Genomic DNA, 27438 nt, shown 5'->3' with positions numbered 1-27438 from the left:
GGATACTGAATAAATCTAGATGTATTTATCAATAACATGTCTGTTGATCCTGTGATTTCCCTAATATCACAGCTTTTCACTCTGGATGATGTAAATTCAATGTTAAGGAGTGTATAAAAGGAGAAGACATAGCAGATTGGCCTGTATTGTTTCCAAAACATCTCCATTCAAGAACCTTTGGGAGAGAGACTTTGAGCGTTTTAAGCTTACATTGGTAACAATACCACTTGATCGGTAAACTTTATTTCCTGTCCCATGGGTTTGATTGAGTTCTGAAAATTATTATATGGGAAATATAGGTGTCATATATCCATTTGACTTCCACCTACACATGTTTGTTATTATCCTGGTTTAGGATCAGGTATCAAAATTTTATGTGTTTGATCCTTTTCCACTCTAACATCATCTGCAGGTAGATGTTTTGGAGACCTAAATTCAAGTAAAACATCTGTCTCATATCAAGTTTGGGTGACTTTTCTATAATGTGTATGGAGGCTAAATCATTCTGTTTAACAGATTTGCAAATGTGCAATCACACACTACTATCTTCAATGATAAAGCGATAGTGAAGCACAGGGAGTGCAGTACCGCCGCCGGCCACGGACCCAACAGCGCAAGAGGAACTAGCCGTATCATTGACACGTCCAAGAATCTCAAAGGGGCCAATGTACCGTGGGCCCAACTTGTACAAAGGAATCTTCAGTTGGATATGTTTGGAAGAGATTCAGACCTTTTTGCCTATGCGATATGGTAGAGAATCCAGGCGCCTTTTAGCAGCGTGTCTCTTCATGTGACCACCAGCTTTTTTGAGTGCCACCTTGGTCTCACTTCAAATTTTAGAAAACTCAGTGGATAGGGAGTCTGCTTCGGGAACCCCCGAGGCTGAGTTTACTTGAAGGGGTACACCAGGATGCCGTCCAAACACAACAAAAAATGGAAACTTGTCTGAGGACTCGCTGGTATGGTTGTTGTATGCAAACTCTGCCCAGGGAAGCAGGCCAACCCAGTCATTTTGGTGGGCGTGAGAAAAATTACGCAGGTAAACTGTCAAAGCCTGGTTAGTTTGCTCCGCCTGACCGATGGACTGTGGATGGTAAGCAGAAGAGAAATCAAGCGATATGTCCATGAGTTTGGAAAGTGCTCTCCAGAATCGGGAAGTGAGCTGAACTCCACAGTCAGACACGATGCATCGAGGTAATCAATGGAGCCTGAAGATTTGATGGATAAAGATTTTGGCTAACTCAGGAGCTGATGGTGGTCCAGGCAGAGGGACAAAATGTGCCATTTTGGAGAAGCGGTCCGCAGCCATCAGGATAACTGTACAACCTGAGTAGCAAGGCAGGTCGGTGATAAAATCCATGGCTATGTGTTTCCAGGGAACCGTGGGTACTGGCAAAGGGAGTAGAAAGCCAGATGGCAGCAGTCATGGAACTGTGTTTTTGGCACAGGAGGGGAAGGAAGCAGTGAAGTCTACCACATCTTGGTGAAGAGTTGGCCACCAATAGTAGCGGGTGATGAGGGCTAGAGTATTTTTAGTCTCGGCATGACAAGTTTAGAGGAATGCCCCAGTGAAACACCTTTCTTCTAACATCCTCAGTCATGAGTGTCTTGCCCGGTGGTGGAGTGACAAGGTTCACAGGAGCCATATTGATGATCTTGGCAGGCTTGATAATGCGCGAAGACTCTTTCTCCGCCTTGGTTGGCTGAAGACACATGGACAACGCATCAGCCTTGGTGCTCTTATTAATTGGTCGAAAGTGGAGCTCGAAATCAAAGCGGGTAAAAAACGTGGACCATCTGGCCTGCCGAGGATTGAGTCTCTGGGCGGACTGGATATAGGCCAAGTTCTTGTGGTCAGTAAAAAGAAGATAATGCCATTCCTCCAGAGACAACTTAATGGCCAGTAGCTCTCAGTCTCCAATCGAATAGTTACACTCCGATGGCAAAAAGGCTTTAGAGATGAACCCGCAAGTGACTAGGAGACCGGACGCCAACTTCTGGGAAAGTACCACCCTGGCTCCTGTGGAGGAAGTGTCCACTTCGAGAAAGAAGGGCCTGCTGGCCTCTGGACAATGTAACACCGGGGCTGTTGAAAAAGCACATTTCAGAGCTTGAAAGACATCTTCGGCCTCTGGAGTCCAGGTGTTGGGATTAGAACCCTTGCGGGTAAGAGTCGAGATAGGCTTGGTTACTGAAGAAAAATGAGTAATAAGCTGCCTGTAGTAATTTGCAAAACCAAGAAACCATTGGATGGACCTTATTCCAACTGGGAGATGCCATTTGAGAATAGCGGACAGTTTCTCAGGATCCATCTTCAATCCAGCGTCGGAGATTACGTACCCCAAGAATGGTAAAGAAGTCTGTTCAAAAAGACACTTCTCGATCTTGGCATAAAGGCGATTCTCCTGCAGGCGCTGCACCACCAGGTAAACACTTCTTCTATGGGAGGAAAGGTCTGGAGAGAAGACGAGGATGTCATCCAAATACACCACAATGCAAGAATAAAGGAGGTCCCAGAAGATTTCATTAACAAATTCTTGAAACACCACAGGACCTTTGCAGAGATTGAAGGGCATGACCAGATACCGTAATGTCCATCTCAAGTGTTAAAGGCGGTTTTCCACTCATCTCCGGCACGAATACAAATCAAATTATAGGCACCTTGAAGGTCCAATTTGGTAAAGATCCGAGCCTCTCTGAGACAGTCAAACAGCTCGGGAATGAGCGGCAGAGGATACCTGTTCTTTACCGTGATATCATTCAGGCCTCTATAATTGATGCACGGTCGCAAGGATCCGTCCTTCTTCCTGGCAAATAAAAATCCGGCTCCTGCAGGAGAGGAAGACTTCCATATGAATCCCTTGGCAAGATTCTCCCAGATGCACTCGGACATGGCTGAGTTCTCTGCAGGGGACAGTGGATAGATCCTATCCCTTGGGGGAGTGGATCCGGGGATTAGGTCGATCGGGCAGTCATATGACCGATGCGGAAGGAGACTCTCTGCCTACTTCTTATCAAAATGTCATGGTATGCCTAGGTTACTTTAGGCTAAAACCCCGGGAGCCCTGCGGTGTCCCTCAGACTAGGGAAAACCCTGTCTGTCCCTCAACCCAGGGTTTACACTGAAGGTGTGCCTGCCTGGGCCTCCACCCTGTCCCTGTCTCCTGTCCAGCCCTAAGCTGAACCCACCACCCTCCACCCAGTGAGGGGACCAGACACCAGACCCCACAAATACGTATGGACAGGGGTAAAAGAAACACCACACTGTTAATACACAAGGGAATACAATAATGTGCAAGGGCAACCAAATATATATATATAACAGATAGGAGAAAGAACAACTGAGAGATATACTGCACCAAATATCAGACGCTCCAAAACCACCACTGCTGACCGGTATTGCTAGCACTAGGCAAAAGCTATAGTCGGCGACGCCCATAGTCAGGATGGACTATTTAAAGACCAAGGGCGTGGCCCAGCCCTCAGCCAGCATGACAACCTGGTTAACCCTATCCCGACTGGAACAGAATACCCAACAAAGTCCCTGAGCATACTGTAGTGGATTAGGGTATTACCGCTGTCTGCCGGACACCCTGGTGTGAACAGTGTCCGACATGACAATACTGTAGTGGAACAGGGTATTACCGCTGTCTGCCGGACACCCTGGTGTGAACAGTGTCCGACATGACAGTACCCCGCCTTCTACGAGGGACCTCCGGAACCTCACCATGTCGAGGACCTGGCTTGTCCGGATGGCGACGATGGAACATAGTAACCAGTCGATCAGCATGAATGTCTGAGGCCGGCACCCATGTCCTCTCCTCAGGACCATAGCCACGCCAGTGGACCAGGTACTGTAGAGTGCGACGCACAACCCTAGAGTCCACCACTTTGGACACCTCAAATTCCAACGCGCCATCCACCAAGACGGGAGGTGGTGGCCCGGGAGAACCATTCGCCAAACCCACGACCTTTTTTAGCAATGCTTTGTGAAACACATTATGAATCTTATACACAGCCGGCAACTCCAAACGAAATGCCACGGGGTTGATCACTGCGGAGATCCTAAATGGGCCAATGAACCTGGGACCCAACTTAAGTGACGGTATTTTGAGCTTGATGTTCCTTGTAGATAACCACACCCAATCACACACACACAGGTCCGGACCTGGCACACGTCTGCAGTCAGCCACCCGTTTGTACCTGGAACCCACCTTCAACAAGCGCTGCTTAACTCTCCTCCAAACAGACGACAATTGAGCTCCCAACTGGTCCTCCTCAGGGACGCCAACCGAGCACCCCTGACGCAAGGTACAAAATTGAGGATGTTGACCATACACACAAAAAAAAGGAGATTCCCCAGACGATTCCTGGCAATGGTTGTTTATTGCGAATTCTGCCAGAGGAAGAAACGCTGACCACTCTTCCTGATTGTCGGAAACAAAGCAGCGCAAGAAATGCTCCTGGTTTTGGTTCATCCGCTCAGTCTGCCCATTCGACTGGGGATGGAAAGCCGATGAATGAGATAATTTGATCCCAAAGCGAGAACAAAAAGCTCTCCAAAACTTTGCCACAAACTGCGTACCTCGATCAGACACAATGTCAGACGGGACACCATGAAGTCTGACCACCTCGCGAATAAATATCTGAGCAAGAGTCTTAGCATTGGGCAAAGATGGTAAAGCAACGAAATGTGACATTTTGGAGAACCTATCAACAATTACCAAAATGACCGAGTTCCCCGCCGAGGCGGGCAAGTCTGTAATAAAATCCATGGAAATCTCAGTCCATGGCTTACTGGGCACCCCGAGAGGCTGCAACCTACCAGCGGGAAGGGAACGAGGAGTCTTGGCCCGTGCGCACGTGGTACAGGCAGACACATATGCGGCCACATCCTGCCGGATTTTAGGCCACCAAAAACGACGCGATACCAGTTCCAGAGTGCTCTTAACCCCTGGATGACCTGCCAGTACCGTGTCGTGATGTTCGCCTAACACTCTAGAGCGTAGATGTAGTGGCACAAAAGATTTATTAGCAGGCAACCCCGGCGGTACCTCCTCCTGAGCCTCCGCAATCTCTGCCTCAATTTCTGTCGTGATGGCAGATACCACCACACCCTTTTGGAGAATAGGCACCGGCTCTTCACATAACTCTCCACCAGGAAAACACCTGGATAAAGCGTCTGCCTTAATATTCTTCGAACCAGGTCGATAGGTAACAATGAAGTTGAACCGGGTGAAGAATAATGCCCAGCGAGCCTGTCTGGAGGACAGGCGCTTAGCAGATTCTAAATAAAGCAAATTCTTATGGTCGGTTATCACAGTAATCTGATGAACAGCCCCCTCCAAGAAGTGTCGCCACTCCTCAAATGCCAATTTGATGGCCAACAATTCCCTGTTGCCAATATCATAATTACGCTCCGCAGGCGACAGCTTCTTGGAGAAGTAGGCACACGGAGGCAACTTGGCCCAAGATGGGCCCTGAGACAGTACAGCCCTCACTCCAACCTCCGACGCATCCACCTCCACGACAAACGGTAAGGAGACATCGGGCTGCACCAGAATGGGCGCTGAGGCAAAACTATTCTTGAGGAATTCAAACGCCTGTACCGCAGGCTCAGACCAGTCAGAAAAGTCGGTACCCTTTTTAGTCATGTCAGTAAGTGGTTTGGCAATCATAGAGAAATTCTTAATAAATTTCCTATAGTAATTGGAGAAGCCAAGAAATCGCTGAAGCGCCTTAAGATTATCAGGTCGATCCCAATGTAGTACCGCCTGCACCTTTGCGGTGTCCATCTTAAACCCTGAGGCGGAGATTATATAACCCAAGAACGGTAGCTCCTGTACGACAAACACACATTTTTCAAGCTTGACATAGAGCCTGTTCTCTCTGAGCAACTGCAGGACCTGTCTAACATGCTCTATTTGTGTATCATGGTCGCGAGAGAAAATGAGGATGTCATCTAGATAAATTATAACAAATCTCCCCAACAAATGAGAGAAGACATCATTTATGAAATGTTGAAAGACCGCCGGTGCCATAGTCAACCCAAACGGCATTACCAAACTCTCAAAGAGACCCTCAGGGGTATTGAATGCCGTCTTCCACTCATCCCCCTGACGGACTCTTATAAGATTGTACGCCCCCCTGACGTCCAGTTTGGAGAACCACTTGGCACCAACCACTTGGTTGAACAAATCGGGTATAAGTGGCATAGGGTAAGGATCATGAACCGTAATCTGGTTGAGTTCTCTGAAATCCAGACACGGGCGTAAACCGCCATCCTTCTTTTTAACAAAGAAGAAGCCAGCAGCCAGAGGAGAAGAGGAAGGTCTAATATGACCCTTGCTCAGACTATCCGCAATGTACTCCTTGAGAGCTAGCCTCTCGGGACCTGAGATATTAAACATTCTAGCTTTAGGTAACTTGTCCCCTGGTTTCAACCTAATAGCACAGTCATAGGGGTGATGCGGTGGTAGTTCTGAAAAACCCTTCTCAGAAAATACATCCGCATAGTCCAGCAACGGCTCCAGGATACTGGGAGTCAAAGCGGAAATACATGTAGCCAGGCACCTCTCCTGACACTCCTTGCTCCACTGAATTATGTCCTGGGTCTTCCAATCAATAACAGGATTATGCATTGACAACCATGGAAAGCCCAGAACCATCTGAGCCGGTAAGTTACTAAGCACCTTACAAGTTACCCGCTCTGAGTGTAATACTCCAATGTGGAGTTGTATATCCAACACACACTCTGTGATCTCCCCTTGAGACAACGGGGAAGCATTGATGGTAACCACCCGGATGGGGTTCGGCAATTTCTCCACCGGAAATCCCGCTGTATGCGCGAACTTCTCATCAATGAGATTGGCAGCTGAGCCACTATCAACAAACACTGTAATAGAGAGCATTTGCCCCCCAAGTGCTACCCTAGCAGGGAGCATACACTGGGAAACCATGACAGAGGATACACAAAGGCTCAGACTAGACTCCTCCAAACCCTCTGAGCCTATCAGTTTTCCGCCGGCGCGCTCTTCTTAGGTACCAGGGGGCAAGCATTAATAAAATGTCCTCCTTTGCCACAAAAAAACAAACCCCCTGCCTTCTGTGCCAAGGACGTTTAGGCTTGTTACTCGGTGACTGTGCTATACCAGCAATCTGCATGGGTTCCACGGATTCACCCGAGGCAACCTCACCTACAACTCCCCCACCTCCCGGAGGCAACGAAACCAGCGCCCCCTGACGGAGACGGCGGTCTATGCGTACTACAAGTGCCATCGCAGCCTCCAGAGAGGCGGGAGTCTCGTACATTAGGAGAGTCTGTTTAACCCTTCCAGAAACCCCATGCAAAAATTGACTTCTAAGCGCAGGGTCATTCCACTGCGTGTCCACCGCCCAGCGCCGGAATTCCGTGCAGTAATCCTCAGCTGGTCGCTCACCCTGTAGTAGTGAGCATATCTTAGACTCTGCTAAGTTAATCTATCCGGATCGTCATAGATCAAACCCAGAGCAGAGAAAAAAAAATCTACAGACTCAAATGCCGGTGAGTCAGACGGGAGTGAAAAGGCCCAAGCCTGTGGATCACTACTCAGCAAAGAAATCACCAAGCCCTCGCGTTGAGCCTCATTACCTGAGGAATGTGGACGCATACGGAAATACAATTTGCATGATTCACGAAAAACCGTGAACTTACCACGATCACCAGCAAATCGTTCAGGAAGGGGAAACTTGGGTTCAGCTGCCCTGGCTGCAGCCTCAGCAGGTACTGCAGGAGCTGACAGGCCTTGTTGCTGGACCGCCCCCCTAAGTTCAGTGACCTGTATGGATAGAGCCTCCAGCTGCTTGGTTAGGGAAAGTATAGGATCCATAGTAAGTAACCCCTATATTCCCTAACTTATACTTTTTTTTTTTCTTACTTTAGTATTTCGGCCGACTATAATGTCATGGTATGCCTAGGTTACTTTAGGCTAAAACCCCGGGAGCCCTGCGGTGTCCCTCAGACTAGGGAAAACCCTGTCTGTCCCTCAACCCAGGGTTTACACTGAAGGTGTGCCTGCCTGGGCCTCCACCCTGTCCCTGTCTCCTGTCCAGCCCTAAGCTGAACCCACCACCCTCCACCCAGTGAGGGGACCAGACACCAGACCCCACAAATACGTATGGACAGGGGTAAAAGAAACACCACACTGTTAATACACAAGGGAATACAATAATGTGCAAGGGCAACCAAATATATATATATAACAGATAGGAGAAAGAACAACTGAGAGATATACTGCACCAAATATCAGACGCTCCAAAACCACCACTGCTGACCGGTATTGCTAGCACTAGGCAAAAGCTATAGTCGGCGACGCCCATAGTCAGGACAGACTATTTAAAGACCAAGGGCGTGGCCCAGCCCTCAGCCAGCATGACAACCTGGTTAACCCTATCCCGACTGGAACAGAATACCCAACAAAGTCCCTGAGCATACTGTAGTGGATTAGGGTATTACCGCTGTCTGCCGGACACCCTGGTGTGAACAGTGTCCGACATGACAATACTGTAGTGGAACAGGGTATTACCGCTGTCTGCCGGACACCCTGGTGTGAACAGTGTCCGACATGACAAAAAGACATCCACAAAAGCCTGGTAAGTGGAGGGAAGCCTTGAAAGATCGGCAGAAGATCATAGAGAGCCGAGTGACCGGATAGGGATCAAGCATTGTTCATGACACAAGTGGCCCCACGGCCACATTTGCATTGTGATTAGTTTGAGCCTCTAATGCCCCCAGCTTAGTCTTAATTGCTTGCAGTTCCCCGTGCAGTCCTGAGACAAATGAGCACAGCTTTTTCACCCGTGTCTCCACCGTATCTGACCCAGTGAGCTCCGTTTTTGGGGCTTATGTATTCTGTTATAAGTTCTTGCTAAAGTTCTATGGAGCCCGATGACGTGGGTCAGAAATGAAGACAAAACACGGTATATCACAGTTCAAGATGTATATATCTATTGAAGAAATATGCACTTCAGCTGACAGATGCAAAGCAGGCAATAAGACAGTCTCAATAGTATGCACAAGTAGTAGTACAGACCGAGGGTGCGAATACCAGTCCAGGAATGCGGAATCCAGGACCCAGAGCCCAGGCCGGCTCCTAAGGGAGGTATGAGGTAGCGCAGTTATTCAGTTAGGGGATCACTTGCTTGGCAGCCACAAAATCAGATCCGGCACAGGTTTTCCATAAACCAGTATAGTCCGTGCGGTTTATTAAACATCATAAACCATGACCAGCAAAATATAAACGGCTTAGCGTCCATGACAGAGCTTCACTCTGTTAGCAATGTCCAATACGCAGGCTTTTCAGCCTCACAGTTATATCTCACCCCGTCAGGGTTCTCTCATGGCTGCTTCTCCATACTGCAGACATTCATTCCCTCCAGGGAACTCTCAGTCACTTGCAGCCATTACTCACAGTGTCCACACGTGCTGTCAGGCAGGAAGCCCCATCTCAGCGGGACCTTCCCCACTGGACCAACTGGGTCCAAGCATTCACCACCTGTGACCTACCCTGGCCACATTATATGGTTCATAGCCACGCCCACCGGGTCAGATGACTCTGACCTCATCACAGGTCCTTCAAGCATTTACACACTCTTTCCAACAGTGCTTTAAACACACCCCCTGGGTGGGTTTGTAGGTAACCAGGTCCGCCCATCTCTCTAGTTACCTGGAGACTTCTCCCTTACACATTGAAACAACACCTCAGCAATATCATTGCTGAACAACACATAAGTCTCCATCCCAAAGCCACCCACTTTGGGATACATAACGGCCATTCCATATTCTGCCATTCATCCTTTCTCCTGGGACATCCACACAGCACCCCCTAGCGGACTCAGTGGTTACTACACCACATACCTCCCCCTCTGTTCAAACTTGTGGGGTTGAACACACAACATTACACCAGGGTCTCGCGACTGGGCACTCACTACACCTTGCCCCACAGGTCGAGAGAAACGTCTCCATCTGTCATATGGCTGCGCTCCTACGTTAGACCTTCCCCGCCTCCAGCGGTCAGAATATTGGTCATTGGCTTTGACCCTCCAGTCACGGTCTGTCTGCGTCGTCAGACACTGGTTAGTCACCATCCTCTCCCTGTTTGTTCCGTTCACCCACCAGCTCCCCCGGTTGGTACGGTCATCAGTCTTAGTTGGGTCTACTGTCTTGCCTGAGTCTGACCCATTCAGTGTCTCACAGGAACTAATGTCTCTCAGCCTTGTACTGCCCATCGAACTGCCACTTGCTGACACTCTTCGGCCACTTGCCACGTCACTACTTGGAGGAACCCTTCGGGTCCTTACATGTTGGGTTGGAGGCGGCCGCCACCTGGTATTCCGTAATTCTTTACTAATATGCCGGCGGTCCAGCCTCAGCTGCTCAATCTCTTGCAGGTACCCCACTCGATGCTCCAAGTGCATCTGAAAGTTTCTCAGGCTTTCCATGGAGCCAACCACTAGGACGGGAATTCTACCCTCTTCACTGGATACCTGGTCTTCATCATCAGGAGGGATCCTCACCCTCACCACACCGGAGATATTCATAAGGTCTTGCATTACCTTCCCAGATCTTCCAATGATTCTCCCAATCAGAGCTTTGGGTACCGGAACCACATCTTTCCGCAAACCCAGCCGATCCATAGCCTCCCTTGCTAACTCTAGGTGTCGAGCAGCCTTCACATTACTCCGCCTGACCAGCTGTTTGGCGTGGAGACATTGTAGATGCATCTCCTTCAGGACAGCTACTCGGTTTCATGTATCTTCTCTGGCTGATACTATCACCAACTGCCGAGTCTCAGGTGCCCAGTGCACCTTACACGCCTTGACCGCCTCTCTGAAAGCCTCATGCACACCTTCCTCAGCACAGGCCTCTTGCATGTCTTTTGGTACATCAATCACAAACTTGAAGGTCGTGGCCTTGCTCTCTTACTGACCAGGAGGCTCTGGCTTTACCACGGACACTTCCCTCACTACAGTTGACCCGACCAGGTGACTGTCTTCTTCAGTTCTTAACTCCCCAACTTCACACGAATTGATCACTTCATGACCCTTTGCCACGATGGCTACTGGCAGTTCTGTCTTATCTCTCGTGCTCACCCGCGGTAAGTCTTCGTCCAACTTCTCCAGCAGAAGACTTTTTACTAATCCTGTGAGTTCCTCCATCTCTTCCTTGAGGTTCTTGTTCACACTTTGCCAAGTGGACAGGTGACCTCTGAGCTCCAAGACTTCTTTCTTGAGCCCCTCCACCCTGTGCTCGGCCATTTGTCTCAGGACTCTTTCTTGTTCGAGATTTCCTTCCACTGTCTCCTTTATCAGCTTTATCTCACGATCCTGTTCTCTTTTGGCCAGCACGTGTCTCACCACTACCTCTTTAATTATATTGTCAAAGGGTACCACTGGGTCAGTCCCACCAGTCGAGTGAACCGTTCCGTTACCGTTTAACCATGTTTTCCCCCCAGTCGTCTCATCTCCCATCCCACCATCCGTCATATCACGAGACGTCAGGTCCGTAAGTTGGGCAGATGTACTTCTTCTTCCGGTCAGTTCTACATCTGACCTGTCCACGCCAGGAGCCGTCACTGTCTCAGTGACTGCTGGCCCCACAGTCGAAATGTCTCTATTGTCCGACCATACATCATCAAACAAAACAAAGTCCCGGCCCCTTTCCAAGGCATAGACTAAGTCCCGTGGTATCCCGCCCCCTTGGCACTCACCACCTTTGGTCCCCTCAAACATTACTCTGTCGACTGCTTAGTTCACTGTGACCCCATGTTTACAGCGAACCCTGGCGTTTTTCTTGGTCAGAGATAAAACGAGAGGAGTTCCTGTCAGAGGCACCTGACTCTCTGAGTCCAGTCTACCAGAGACTCCTTCCCGATGCAGCATCACGGTACACACCTGTGGCCCATCATTATCCAGAAAATACATGCCGCACTCCTCAAAACTCATACAGACACACTGCGGTTCCCCAGACATACCCAATGAGGCAACCAGTGCTGCCATTTCCTGAACCACCCCAATTTGGGTTGCCACCCCCTCCTGGGACTCCACCCTTTTTGGGTCACCGCCCCCCTCTGGGACGCCACTTCTTTTTGGGTTACCACCCCTATTTGGGCCACCGCCCCCTTCTGGGACTCCACCCCCTTTGGGCTACCACCCCAATTTGGGCCACCGCCCCCTTTCGGGACTTCCCCATGTCCGTTATACTGGTCTTCTCAGACCACAGTTCACACAACACAGTTTGTGTCTTTTAACGATACCACACAAGTCCTTGCTGGCACCAACACAGCTCCTGCTGTCACCGATCACCGACACCACTGGCTGCTGTTCACACACAGCGGCTGGTGTCCTCTTTGTAACCCCGCCGAGTTACCGGAAGCCGCTTGTCCCCTTCGTAACCCTGCCGAGTTACAGCAAGCCGCTTGTCATCTTCTTGACTCCCACTGAGCCACCGCAGGCTGAGTTGAGAAAAGAAAAAAACCACAAAAAACTCACGTGTCCTTTCTGTGTGCTATTCAGGACGCACCATCTCCTCTCCTGAGACCGTCCAACACACAGGGTGCACCGGGTGCTATTCAGGGAGTGACCCTCCTCCCAGGGTTTCCCAACACACCGGCCACACCAACACACCACACAAAACTCACGTGTCCTGTCTGTGTGCTATTCAGGATGTTCGGTCTCCGCCTGAGACCGTCCAACACACAGGGCGCACCGGGTGCTATTCAGGGAGTGGCCCTCCTCCCAGGGTTTCCCAACACACTGGCCTCACCAGGTCCAGGGACTTAGCGGGTGCTCTTCAGGACATCCATCTCCTCCTGAGATTGCCCAACACTCATGCTTCACCAGGTCCAAAGGTCATACCACATGCTCCAGGGATCCGATTCTTCTCCTAGAATCTCCCAACACTGACCCTCCAGGACCTTGCTCACTGAACCCTCCAGGTACACAGTCTCTCTCACTGACCCAGGTCAGTACAACACGAACACCTGTCCGTTACCTGTGTCGGCCCCACAGGTCCTCGGATACCTCTTCTCCACAGAGGCACCCTATCAATCACCAGTCTCTTTCTCACTGACCCCTGTCAGTACAACACGATTTTCACGACTGTCACCTGCTGGCTGCGCAGGTTCTCGGGCCCCTCTACCACAGAGGTATCCTATAAGTCTCTTTCTCCTGGGGAAACGGCCGCACTGGGCTCACCGATCCGGACAGTCCCTTACTCACTTTGCCGCCCCACGGTTCCAGAACCACAGTCGGGCAGTGGCTTCCCCAACCGTCAGCCTTCCTGGCTCAGCGTTGCCCTTAGCAACCGACTTTGCAGTCCTCTTCCATTGCTCCCAGCAACAAGGTTACAACAATGCCCATAGCTTTCTCCACCAATTGTGAGGTAGCGCTGTTATTCAGTTAGGGGATCACTCGCTCGGCAGCCACAAAATCAGATCCGGCACAGGTTTTCCATAAACCAGTATAGTTCATGTGGTTTATTAAACATCATAAACCATGACCAGCAAAATCTAAACTTGCAGTTTGCACTTGCAGCCATTACTCACAGCGTCCACACGTGCTGTCAGGCAACTGGGTCCAAGCATTCACCACCTGTGACCTATCCTGGCCACATTATATGGTTCATAGCCACGCCCACCGGGTCACATGACTGACCTCATCACAGGTCCTTCAAGCATTTACACACTCTTTCCAACAGTGCTTTAAACACACCCCCTGGGTGGGTTTGTAGGTAACCAGGTCCGCCCATCTCTCTAGTTATCTGGAGACTTCTCCCTTACATATTGAAACAACACCTCAGCAATATCATTGCTGAACAACACATAAGTCTCCATCCCAAAGCCACCCACTATGGGATACATAATGGCCATTCCGTATTCTGCCATTCATCCTTTCTCCTGGGACATCCACACAGCACCCCCTAGCGGACTCAGTGGTTACTATACCACAGAGGGCAGACCGTAGCAGAGATGGGTGCAGAGCAGGTATAGCAGCAGAGTCCTTCCATGGTACATAGATCCGGAAACAAGCGGGGTATCCCGAAGAGTAGAAGGGGCAATCAGGTTGCTAGTCCTTCCAGCTTAGCAGCAAGTAAAGAACAAGATACACAAGCAAGGCATAGTGTGCAGAGTTCCCTTATACATACAGCAGACAGGAAAACAAGGAGTATCAGACAGGAAAAAAGATGGCCCGTGAAGCCAGCAACTCCATTTTGATTAAGGGCAGAATCCAACCGAACTAAGGGCAAGAGCAGACACAACAGGTACACAGTACAAGTCCTTACAAACGGGTACCTAAGCACACACAAAAAGCAGGCACCTCCGCTAAAGGAGGGCGGCCTGATATACCTGGTCACAACAGCCCATTGGTCTGGCGGTGCTTCCGGGTCAGGGCACCGCCAAGGGTTAAACTATGGTGAAGCATGCAGCCGCGGGCTATGGCGCATACGCGGGGAGTGCAGTACCGCTGCCGGTCGCGGACCCAACAGCTCAAGAAGAACATGCCGCGAGCAGTGAATAGCAAGACGCCTAGACACCGGAGCAGAGAGGTGAGTACCCGGGGGCAGGGCAGCAACCATAACTAAAAGATTGCTTCAGAAAACTCTTTATCTGATAAAAGATTGTCTAATCGATTGAATCATTATAGGGTATCAAGCTGATGGCATCTCCAGTGATCATATGGAGTCTGAGGGAATCCAACTTATTCGTTTTCTCAATGAGTCATGGAAATTAAATAATTATATAAAGAATATTTACATCTATTAGTTTTTATTAGAGATGAGCCAATAATTTACTTTAAGGTTGTATTCTACTGTATTTCAATTTTACAATAATCCACATTTGCTAAAATGCTGATTTTTTGCAATTGACTTTTGCAATCTTCAGCGGCTGCCATTTTCCTGAACCATAATGGTCCATGAATAGTAAAAATGTCCTGCATGCAGCACTTGCTGACTTACACAATGTTTTGTTACCACCATTGCATATCAAGTTGGGCCTAATGAACAACTTTGTAGAGGCAATGGATAAAAATGCAAAATAATTCAAGTATCTCTTTGATCATTTCCAAAGTTGAGTGAAGCAGAGATAAGGGAAGTAGTCTTTTTTGGACTTCAAATTGGTAAGCATCTTCAAGATGAGGAGTTTCTCCATATGTTGAACGGCAAAGAAAAGGCTGCATGGGTAGTATTCGCTTTAGTGGTAACTCATTTTTTGGGAAAGGAGCCGATAGCTATGAAGAGATGGTCGAAAATGTTCTCAAAACATATAAGGATCTAGACTCTAACATGTCTTAAAGATTAATTTCTTACATTCACATCTAGACTGTTTTTCACCAAATTGCAGAGCTGTAAGAAACGAGCGCGGTGAAAGATTTCACCAAGATATTGTGGGTATGGAGAAAAGGTATCAAGGAAAATGGAATTCATCAAAGCTTGCAGATTACTGTTGGACAATTGTAAGAGATGATCCAATTCAAGAGTACAAGAGACAAGAAAAAGAGAGTTGTCACTGAATGAGGACCACATTTTGTGATGCAATTTCTGTAACTGTCTAAAATTTGCAATAGTGTTTAGATATGATTTAGCTATTTGAATTGTTGCTAAGTTTCCTATAAATAAATCTAAGAAAATTGGCAAAAGATAAAATTCTGCATCTTTATATCAGCAATTATAAAAATGTTTAAATGTACTGAAACTTATGCATTAAATATATGTAGCAGTAAAATGAAAACTCTTCAATATCACCGAAACAAGGGCCAACAAAAAATTTTAATTGCCATGTTTGAATTCAGCAGGTCAAAATCATTAAGAAATGTCTAATTTCATAACTGAACCTGACAATTTTTGAAAATATGTAGAACAGTGTCATTATTCCAAGATCTATTGAGTAAAGTGTAATTTGTTTGTGAGACATCCCCTTTAACATACAGTACTTATATCTGATCAATTATGTACATATAAAGGTCTCTCAATGTTCTGCAGCTCTTTAACAGCCATTAATTTGTCCAAAGGAAGCAATTTTGAAGGGAGGATGTAAATGTTAATGACATCCTCTGCAAATTAAAGCGCTACAATTGCAATTACAACCTTCTTTTTTTTTAAGTGAGTTGAAGATAAGTTAAATTCATTGATTCAACAGTAGCTGTGTAATGCTTCATTTACCTCGTTGTCATTCTGTAAGGGAAATTGAACATGTGCTACCAGGTTTCCCTACAGATTACAGCTGATCAACAGTATCCAAGCAAGGCATCAGCCTGTTATCAGCATAACATTATGGAACCCTTCTAGCAGAAATAATTCTTGGGATGCTGACATTTTTTCCATTTTGACAACTTTTGTTACAAAACATGTTTTTGTACAACAGTGGCAAAGTCACACTGTATTTATTAATGTTTTAGGACATTTGTTATATCATACTTACTACCCACACCAAAAGCTAAATATGATGAACATTGTTCATTTTTTGTCATAATGTATGACATATTGATGATTACACTTCCGCATAAAAGTTACAAAAAAGTTGCATATTCTACACAGGTCATAGTTGTCTTACTAAAAGTTTGTAACAAGTATATGTATGTTGAAATCACTTTTAATATACTTAAAAAAATCTGTCTCCAAGTCAAAAGTGGCTAGTTTTTGCTCTATTTTAAAAACTCCTATTCTAGCTAGTGTTCAGTTTTATTTCAAAATTTGCCATACAGTTCAAGATATTTGACTGTTTTTATTAACTACTAATTTTTATTTTTTACCAAATGGGAGTATGGTGCAAAAGAATTTCTGGAGGTTTGTCTTTAGACTGTTTTGCATTATAAACCTATGTGGACCACACCTTTGGTTAAGACCATAAAAAGTAGCACTACACAAAAAGGCTCATATCACTGTAAGGGTCTTGAAGATTAAAAAAAAAATCTAGAATACTCATTGGAGAAGAGGGAATAAAATAATGGAAAAAATGGCCACTTTGACCTAGTGACAGGTCATCTTTAAAGACAATCATTCTGATTTAATTGACGGCTACTAAACAAAAGAGGGATAAATATATGGAACAATACATAAAGCCTTCAACAGAAAAAATATGCTAGAGACAGAGTGGCAAGTAACCTGGATTTAATGCTTAGGTCCTAATGTAGTGTAGACTACATGAGTATAACAATTTGGTTTTGTTTGATCAGCCATGACCTTAAGCTATCACCAAACAGCAGTCTAATTTCTCTAATGTCATGTATATGTGGAAGGGTTCAGAAAATGTTCCAAATGAGAGACCCCATTTCCTTGTAGTTTTCTTTGTGAGGTATAAATTTAGATCACATCTGTGAAGACGTCAAATTTGAGACCAGAGAGCGTTTCTACTTCTTTTTGAACTTTCTAGCAATTTGCATATGCTGTGAACTAATCACACACCGGAGAATTTGTTTCTGACCACCAGGTCTTGCGAGCTTTTGAATACATTACTCTGACTGAGTGAGATCAGATTTCATCTCATTAAGATGCATTTTTACATTTTCGTAATATCCACTTGTTGACAGCTATTTTCATTAAAATCGGTCTCATTCTTCGTATTATGTGCAGATGTACATTGCTGTAATCAGAATTCCTAGATCCAAAATATTGATGGAATGAGAAATGTCTTGGCTTGCTTGTAGCATGACTGCCATCATGACATGTCCAGAGAACATCTGTACTAAATGTATAATGTCTGCACAGGTATTACAGGCAAAATGAATAAGAATTCAAAGACAAAAACAAGCAACATTTTAATTATTCATCTTTCCTATTTTTAAGGCTGTATTAGTCAAAAATAATTACTTATAGAAAATGTTAATATTATGTGAAGAAACACTTATAAATGATTGAATCAGTTCTTGAAAAGTAACAATCATTTTGCTCAGGATTATAAAACAAAATAACACCAGAGCAAATTTATCAATATTGTCAGAGAGACTTGTTCTGACAAAGTGAAAAAAAAATATTTTCTGGATTTATGTCGGTAACAAATTTAGCCACTATGAAAGGGCAGGCCTGTATGATGTCCCAGTGGGAACATCAAAATTGATATTAGTATTAAAAAGTGTGACATAAACAGTTACATCACACTTCCTTAATCCCTTAGTGACAGAGCCAATTTGGTACTTAATGACCAAGCCAATTTTTACAATTCTGACCACTGTCGCTTTATGGAAAAAGGTTGCACTCTATCATGCCAAAGCATGTCAATGTGAAATATGTGAAATATGAATAGCAATATGGCTTTTTAAAGCCGTATTGCTTTTCGTATTTCATATATTTCACATTGACATGCTTTGGCATGATAGAGTGCAACCTTTCTTTGCATATTGTATATGGAAGTAGCTCCTATTCACACTTGTCTAGATGTGCCAGTCAGTTTTTTGCCATTTGTCACTTTATGAAGTTATAGCTCTTTAACGCTTCAATGTATCCCCACTGATTCTTAGATTGTTTTTTCGTAACATATTGTACTTCATGTTAGTGGTAAAATTTATTTTATATAACTTGTGTTTATTTAGAAAAAAATGGAAATTTGGCAAAAAAATTTAACATTTTGCAATGTTCAAACTTTTAATTTTTGTGCCCTTTAATCAAAGAGTGGTGTCATTCAAAATTAATAAAAAACAACATTTCCTACATGTCATCTTTACATCAGCACAATTTTGAAAACATAATTTTATAGTGATTAAAAGTTGACCAGTGTTTTTTCATTTTTCCAACAAATTTAACAAAACCATTTTTTTAGGGACCACCTCACATTTGAAGTGAATTTCGGTGGTCAATATAACATAAAATGCCCAAAAGTGACACCATTCCAAAAACTGCACCCCTCAAGGTGCGCAAAAATACATTCAAGAAGTTTATTTACCCTTCAGGTGCTTCACAAGAACTATAGCAACTTGGAAGGAAAAGATGAACATTTTACTTTTTTCACAAAAAATTTACTTTGAAACCAATTTTTCATATTTTCACAATAATATGAGGAGAAATTGACCTTAAAATTTGTTGTGCAATTTCTCTTGAGTATGTCAATACCCCGTATGTGGGGGAAAGCCACTGTTTGGGTGCATGGCAGGGCTCAGAAAGGAGGGAGCACATTTGACTTTTTGAACACAAAATTGTCTGGAATCAATGGTGACACCATGTCGCATTTGGAGACCCCTAATGTACCTAAACAGTGGAACCCCCAAATTCTTTCTCCAACTCTAACTTCAACACACTCCTAACCCTTATCCCAGCCCTAACCATAACCCTAACCACAACCCTAACCCCAACATACTCCTAAGCCTAATCCCCACCCTAACCACAAACCTAACTATAACACGCCCCTAACAGTAATCCCTACCATAAACACAACCGTAACTTTAGCACTTCCCTAACTTTAGCCCAACCCTAACCCTAGCCCCAACCCTAACTTTAGCCCAACCCTAACCCTAGCCCCAATCCTAACCCTAGCCGAACACTTTCCTAACTTTAGCCCAACCCTAACCCTAGCCTCAACCCTAACTTTAGGCCAACCCTAATTTAGCCCAATCCTAACCCTAGCTGAACCCTAACCCTAACTTTAGCCCAACCCTAAATTTAGCCCAACTCTATCTTTAGCCCAATGCTAACTTTAGCCCAACTCTTACCCTAATGGAAAAATGAAAATAAATACTTTTTTTTTAATTTTATCATTTTTACCTCATGGGGTGATAAAGAGGGGTTTAATTTACTAATTTTCTATTTTGAGCACTGTAATAGTGCCTGTCACAGTGCTCAAAATGAACCACTAGGAAAAATTTCCTATTGTTACCGGGTGCCGGCTGGCAGATCTCAGTGGGCTCACTACGCATGTGCCCACGATTTTCTTCCCCGAAGAAGATGCCAGCAGCAGGGGGACTTCTCCGGGGGTACTGAGGGAGGTTCAGAGACCTGATTTCTAACTCCTCTGATGTGTGATCACATCAGAGGAGAGAGAAATTAAATGGGAAATCAGACTTTTTTTGTGGTTGCCGTTATTCTGACCGAATCATGTTATTTATGGTCTCAGCTACCCCCGGTAGCCAAGACCCCAGAGATATTCTGACTCTGGGGGAGCTATACACCTATTTCTCAATGCCATTAAAAAGTGGCGCTGAGGCATAAGTACCCTTAATTGTCAGCATTAAAGGGCATATTGGCGGTCGTTACGAGGTTAATGTTAGGAACGGCGGAACACACTATATAAAATAAATAATAAAGTGCGCTCGCCGCTTGGGGTCCACTGTGCAAAATGTGTAATAACTGCTACTGAGTAATGGCAGAGGTGCTATATGGCGGTATAATGCGCACGGGGTTAAACGTCACCCAGGTGCGCAGAGCAATCACTGTTTAATCACAGAGATGCCAGTAGGGGTAAACAAAAAAAGGGTGAGCCTGTTAGCATCACAGGTCTCAGATATATGCACACCCGGTATCAGGTCACAGGTGCAGGACCAAAGACAGAAGGAACTGCATCCGTGTAGACCTACCGTGTGTGCGGCATCATTACTGCGGGTGCCAAAGAGAGCTGCAACTGCAGCATGGCGTAGGACACTGCCGCGAGACGATAGTGCCATGAGGAGTAGCACAATCGGACACTAGTGTAGAGGCGCGGTGTGCACAGTGGCCTGAGACTTGCCACTGACTAGCGCTGACTGCTGAACAATTTCCGTATCCACATGCGTAATATCAGAGGGAAGGGGTTTCAAATGAGTCAGTCACCAGAATCATACATCCGTCACCATTCACACATCAAGCAAGTAATATCTATTCTAGCGCATAGCCGAACGGCCATGCAGTCCTTTTATAGCCGTGCGCTGCCGGGACCTTCCCGATCTCTGAGATGTACCAATCAGATCAGGGGAAGGATCTGAGCATATGACTCCCGAGCTCCAATGGGAGATCATCTCATGAGCATGCTCAGTGGAGCGGCAGTGGGACTTAGGCTCAGGAATGACTTGCTGCAAAGCAGCTTGTGAGGCTCTGGACTCCTGCTGCGTAGCTACAGGAATCCGACGCCTAACATTACTCCCCTCCTGAGCCCTCCAATCCACCACCTTGTGCCTATCAGAGGCATAGGCCTCAGACTCGTCTGAAGGCAAGTCTGATGTCCCGGCAGGTGACACAGAAAACCAGGACACGTGGAGAGCATCAGAGGAAGCAAATCTCCAGGTCTGAGAAGGGACACCTGAGAGACAATGGGAGCAGTACAAAGGCCAGAAACCGAAGTTGGAGTAGAATGCCGCAGAGTATTGGCAGGCATCTTCACTCTCTGTGAAGGGGAGGCATTCCGAGCACAAGAGGCACATGGCCGATATATTTTTTAGTGTCCCAAGCCCTGTGCGGCCACCAATAAGACCTTGCCAGGAGTTTTGTGGTCAGCATGTAGCCACAGTGGCCACTCACCCTGGACGCATGCGCCCACACGAGAACCTTCGGCCGAAGGCGAGGGGGAACAAAGGTATTGCCCAGCGGTACAGAGGTTGACCACTGCGGGGCCCTGTTATCGTGGGGAACAAGGTGCTGACAGCGGCAACTGCAAATGGAGCTTAGTGCCGGACGCGCCTCAAGACTGGCGTGAGACACCTCCATGGGCTCTGGGAGAGAACACTCTGGCTCGGGTGACTCCAGAGGTTCAAAGAGGTTTCGAGCCGGAGTAACCTTCCGTCTGCATTAGGCAGGCTCCAGCCCGCGCTCCGAAAAACGGAGATCAATGCGGGTGGAGATGGCAATCAGCTCTTCCAGACTTGCAGGAACCTCTCTGGTAGATAGAGCATCCTTAACATGCTCTGCTAAACCTCTCCAAACCACAGGGATGAGAGTTCTATCAGACCACTCCAGCTCGGAAGCCATGGTCCGAAAATGCACGGCATGCTGACTGACTGAGAGCAATCCCTGAGTTAATGCCAATAGCTGAAGAGAGGTGTCATGCGTGACTCGTGGTCCCAGGAAGACCTGCTTGATAGCTGTTAAGAACTGAGCAGCCGTCCGAACCTCTGGGTCACAACGCTCCCAAAGCAGTGTAGCCAACTCCAACGCCCTGCCCGACAGTAGGGAAACAATAAACCCCACCTTAGCCCGTTCCGTAGGGAATCGCGCAGCCAGTAATTCCAGCTGGATAGAGCACTGGCACGCGAAACCCCTACAGGAGGCGCTATCGCCAGAAAATTTATCAGGCAATGGGAGGCGGGAAACTGTCGGCGCAGGGGAGGACGTGGACCCACGAGAAACTGCCTCTGCGATCGCCTGAACAGCAGCCTCAGTGGACTTCGCAGCAGAGATAGCACTCTCAAGAGTAGCCAACTGGCCCTCCAGCTGCCGAATGTACTGTAGTAATTGCTGCTGTTCTGCCATTGCCAGCCAGACCCTGGCGCTAGTATAATGTTAGGAATGGCGGAACACACTAAATAAAATCTAATATATAAAGTTCAAAGTGTGTATGTATGTATGTATGTGTGTGTGTATGTATGTATGTGTGTATGTCCGGGATAGGCATCCACACCATCGCAGCTACAGCCACAAAATTTGGCACAGTCGCACGTCTGGACCCCGAGAGTGTCCTAAGCTATGTTGTGAGGCAAAATTTTAACCCCACACGTTCCAATTCACCAAACAATTTTGCCCCTGTCTACGTACTGAGGAAAAAGTGTGTGCGCGTCAAGCCCCGCCCCTCATTATGATGTCATAATGCCCCTATTTGCATACTGGGGAAACAGTGTGTGCATATCAAGCCCCGTCCCTCATTATGATGTCACAATGGTTGCCATGGTGATGCTGATATCATCATAGGTTGTAAGCCCTGCCGCCGCTCATTATGATATCATAATGGTTGACTATGGGATGGAGGATGTGTGATGGGTATATGGGCATTGGACTATTGGATGGAGGATATGTATGACGGGTATATGGGCACGGGACTATGGGATGGAGGATGTGTGATGGGTATATTGGCCCTGGACTGTGGGATGGAGGATATGTATGACGGGTATATGGGCACGGGACTATGAGATGGAGGATATGTATGACAGGTATATGGGCACGGGACTATGGGATGGTGGATATGTATGATGGGTATATGGGCACGGGACTATGGGATGGAGGATATGTATGATGGGTATATAGGCACGGGACTATGGGATGGAGGATATGTATGATGGGTATATGGGCATGGGACTATGAGATGAAGGATGTATGATGGGTATATGGACACTCAACTATGGGATGGAGGATATGCATGATGGGTATATGGGCACGGGACTATGGGATGGTGGATATGTATGATGGGTATATGGGCACAGGACTATGGGATGGAGGATATGTATGATGGGTATATAGGCACGGGACTATGGGATGGAGGATATGTATGATGGGTATATGGGCAAGGGACTATGAGATGAAGGATGTTTGATGGGTATATGGGCACTCGACTATGGGATGGAGGATATGTATGATGGGTATATGGGCACGGGCCTATGGGATCGTGGATATGTATGATGGGTATATGGGCACGGGACTATGGGATGGAGGATAATTATAATTTGCTATAACTAACCACAGTTAGTTACTATGCCCGGGCAGCACCGGGCTCTTCAACTAGTAAATAATAAAGTGCGTTCACCGCTCGGGGTCCACCATGCAGAAGGAGTAATTACTGCTGCTGAGTAATGGCAAGGGTGCTATATGGCAGTATAATGTGCACGGGGTTAAACGTCACCCAGGTGCGCAGAGCAATCACTGTTTAATCACAGAGATGCCAGTGGGGAAAACACAAAAAGGGTGAGCCTGTTAGCGTCACAGTTCTCAGATATATGCACACACGGTATCAGGTCACAGGTGCAGGACCAAAGGCAGAAGGAACTGCGTCCGTCTAGACCTACCGTGTGTGCGGCGTCGCTACTGCGGGCGCCAAAGAGAGCTGCAACTGCAGCATGGCGTAGGACACTGCCGCGAGACGATAGTGCCGTGAGGAGTAGCACAATCGCACGCTAGTGTAGAGGCGCGGTGTGCACAGTGGCCTAAGGCTTGCCACTGACTGGCGCTGACTGCTGAACTAATTCCCTATCCACATGCGTAATATCAGAGGGAAGGGGTTTCAAATGAGTCAGTCACCAGAATCATACATCCATCACCATTCACACCTCTAGCAAGTAATGTCTATACTAGCGCTTGGCCGAATGGCCATGCGGTCCTTTTATAGCCATGCGCTGCCGGGACCTTCCAGATCTCTGAGATGGACCAATCAGATCAGGGGAAGGACCTGAGCATGTGACTCCCGAGCTCCAATGGGAGATCGTCTCATGAGCATGCTCAGTGGAGCGGCAGCGGGACTTAGGCTCAGGAATGACTTGCTGCAAAGCAGCATGTGAGGCTCTGGACTCCTGCTACAGGAATCCGATGTCTAACAGTTAAAATAAAAGTTTAATATTTCCAGAGGACACACAACTTAGGACTGTTTCCACATTTTATAATATTATTTAAACTGGAAAGACCAAAAATTAGGTTTTATGCTAGAAAATTCAAATTTGTCATGTGTTACTTTATGTAACAATAAGTTTAGAATGCTTTAATGTATCAGATTGGTTCTTATAATATTTTTTCATGACATATCTTGAATTTATTAGATAAAAAATATGAAAAATGTGGACATTTTAAAATGTATTGTGTCATTTCTATAAACAATTTGACATGGGTAGCATGGTGGCTCAGTGGTTAGCACTGCAGCCTTGCAACGCTGGAGTCCCGGGTTCATCCCACCAAAGACATCTGCAAGGAGTTTGTATGATCTCACCGTCTTTGTGTGGGTTTCCTCCAGGTTCTACGGTTTCCTCCCACATTCCTAAGACATGCTGATAAGGAATTTAGATTGTGAGCCCTATCAGGGATAGTAATGAAAATGTGTGCAAACTGTAAAGCGCTGCGGAATATGTTAGCGCTATATAAAGATTATTATTTCATGCAAAGTAGTTAGTAAGGCTAGTTTCACACTTGCTTTTTTTTGCAGCGTGGTTTTCCCGCAAAAAAACGCATTGAAAAAACACATACAAAAGCATACAACTGCTGCGTTTTTTTCAAGCATTTTTATGAGCATGCATGAAAAAAACGCAGCGTTTTTATGCGTTTGTATGCGTTTTTAGTGCGTTTTTACCGCGTTTGCGTTTTTTTCCAACATTAGGTGGCCCCTCACACTAACCCTAATCCTGACCCTAACCCTGATCCTAACCCTTAACAAAACCATACTTAACCCTAACCCTGACCCTAACCCTAACCCTAACCCTAACCCTGACCCTAACCCTAACCCTAACCCTAACCCTGACCCTGACCCTTAACCAAACCATACTTAACCCTAATCCTGACCCTAACCCTGACCCTAACCCTTAACAAAACCATACTTAACCCTAACCCTGACCCTAACCCTAACCCTAACCCTAACCCTGACCCTAACCCTAACCCTAACCCTAACCCTGACCCTAACCCTTAACCAAACCATACTTAACCCTAATCCTGACCCTAACCCTGACCCTAACCCTTAACCAAACCATACTTAACCCTAACCCTGACCCAAACCCCAACCCTAACCCTGACCCTAACCCTAACCCTAAACCCCCTTAACTAACCCTAACTCTAACCCAAACCCCTAAATTCCATGGTTAAAAAAAAAACGCATATGCAAAAAAACGCATACATGAGCATGCCAGTGCGCACATATGCGCATCCATAGGCTATAATGGCCATTTTTAGCGCAAAACGTGCGCATATGTGCGCATGCGCTTTTTTGCAGGGCCAAAAAATGCAACATGCTGCGTCTGGAAAATACAAACGCACACCCCAAAAAAACGCAGCGCATGAAAATCGCATACATGCACTTACAAGCGCGCAGGTATGCGCACCCATGTTAAATATAGGGGAAAAAACGCATGCGCACATATGCGTTTTTTTCCAGCGCTAAAAAACGCAAATGTGAAACCAGCCTAAATCAAGTTTTCCATATGTCTACTTGATCTTTGCATCATTTTTAAATAACCATTTAATATTTTGAGTTATTTAATAGCTTATAATGTTAGCAACAATTTTTTCAAAATGAAAGGAACTATCTGCATCCTTTTTCATTGGACGGCACAGTTCTCAGGGCTTTGAGGGGTCTATATATTTTAATAGGCCATTAATAATTACATCTTTTTAAACAGTGTATTCTTTTTAGCATTCAAAATAGTGTTTCGCACTTTTTGTTTATTTTTCAAGTGCTTAACAAGATCTAACGCGAGGTGAAATGAATTAATTAAACACTCAATTTTTTTCCATTAAAATAAAGTTTAAGAATCCAAAGTTTTAGTTTTCGGAAGCACTAATAGGAGAAGAAACATCCCACAATGTTGTATGCAATTTCTTCTTTGCATGGAAATACCGGGTACACAACTATTTGGGCACACCCCAAGGCACAGAAGGGTAGGAGTCATATATGGAGCTCATATTTTGCTAGTGTGCTTCTTCTCCCTGTTTGATGCTGAATAGTGATGAGAGAGCATGCTCGCCACTACTCTGTGCTCACCCGAGCATCTCACTGCTCGAGATGCTCGGAGCTTGCCTAGTATTTCCAGGGTTGCTTGGCGGGAGCTCGGGTCCCCGCCCTTCATTTTTGGTGCTCTTTAGAGAGCCAATGAACATGCAGGAATTGTCTGCCACACAATGTAATGCCATGTTGGTTGTGGCATTACAGTGATTGGCTGGCTGCACAGCATCATCAGCTCTATACCAGACCTGGTGCCGCCATGCTTGTCACAGTCTGCTACGGAATCAGGCAGTGTAGGGAGAATTGTTGCTGATCTAGGAAGAGATTTGCTTCATTCTTACTTAGTGTGGGTATACCATATATAATACATATATCCATCTCAGTCCTTCTGTGGACTAATAAATCTGCATAGATGATATCAGTGCTAGGCAGGCACACAGTGCATGTGGCAGACTGCAGTGGAAATAGCAAGAGGGTTCATTCCAGTTCTGTCTACTGCTGCTGCTATTAAAGATATTTCTAGACATAGCCCCAGGTATCGGGGCCAGGAATAGTTTTTTACTGACCAGTTATTTAAAACTGTGGATTGTCCGTCACATGGATCAGAGATAAAAAGTGCACTAAAAATTTTGCCATTTCTAGCCTTCCTTTAAATTTAGTTGCAGTGTTAGCAAAGTTGTTGACACCAGTTTGCTTGTAAAAATAGTTACCTACAGGCCAGCTATTTACAACTGTGGTTTCTCCATCACACGGATCACATATAACTGCACTCAAAATTCTGCCATTTCTGCCCTCCATTTAATTTTTGTTGCAATGTGTTAGCGATGTTATTGACATCAGTTTGCTGGTAAAAAATAGTTACCTACAGGCCAGCAATTTAAAA

Source organism: Dendrobates tinctorius, unplaced genomic scaffold, assembly GCF_039654945.1.
Source record: "Dendrobates tinctorius isolate UK_male_01 unplaced genomic scaffold, ASM3965494v1 ptg000004l, whole genome shotgun sequence".
Taxonomy (NCBI): Eukaryota; Metazoa; Chordata; class Amphibia; order Anura; family Dendrobatidae; genus Dendrobates; species Dendrobates tinctorius.
Note: the sequence above shows the minus strand (reverse complement) of the source record.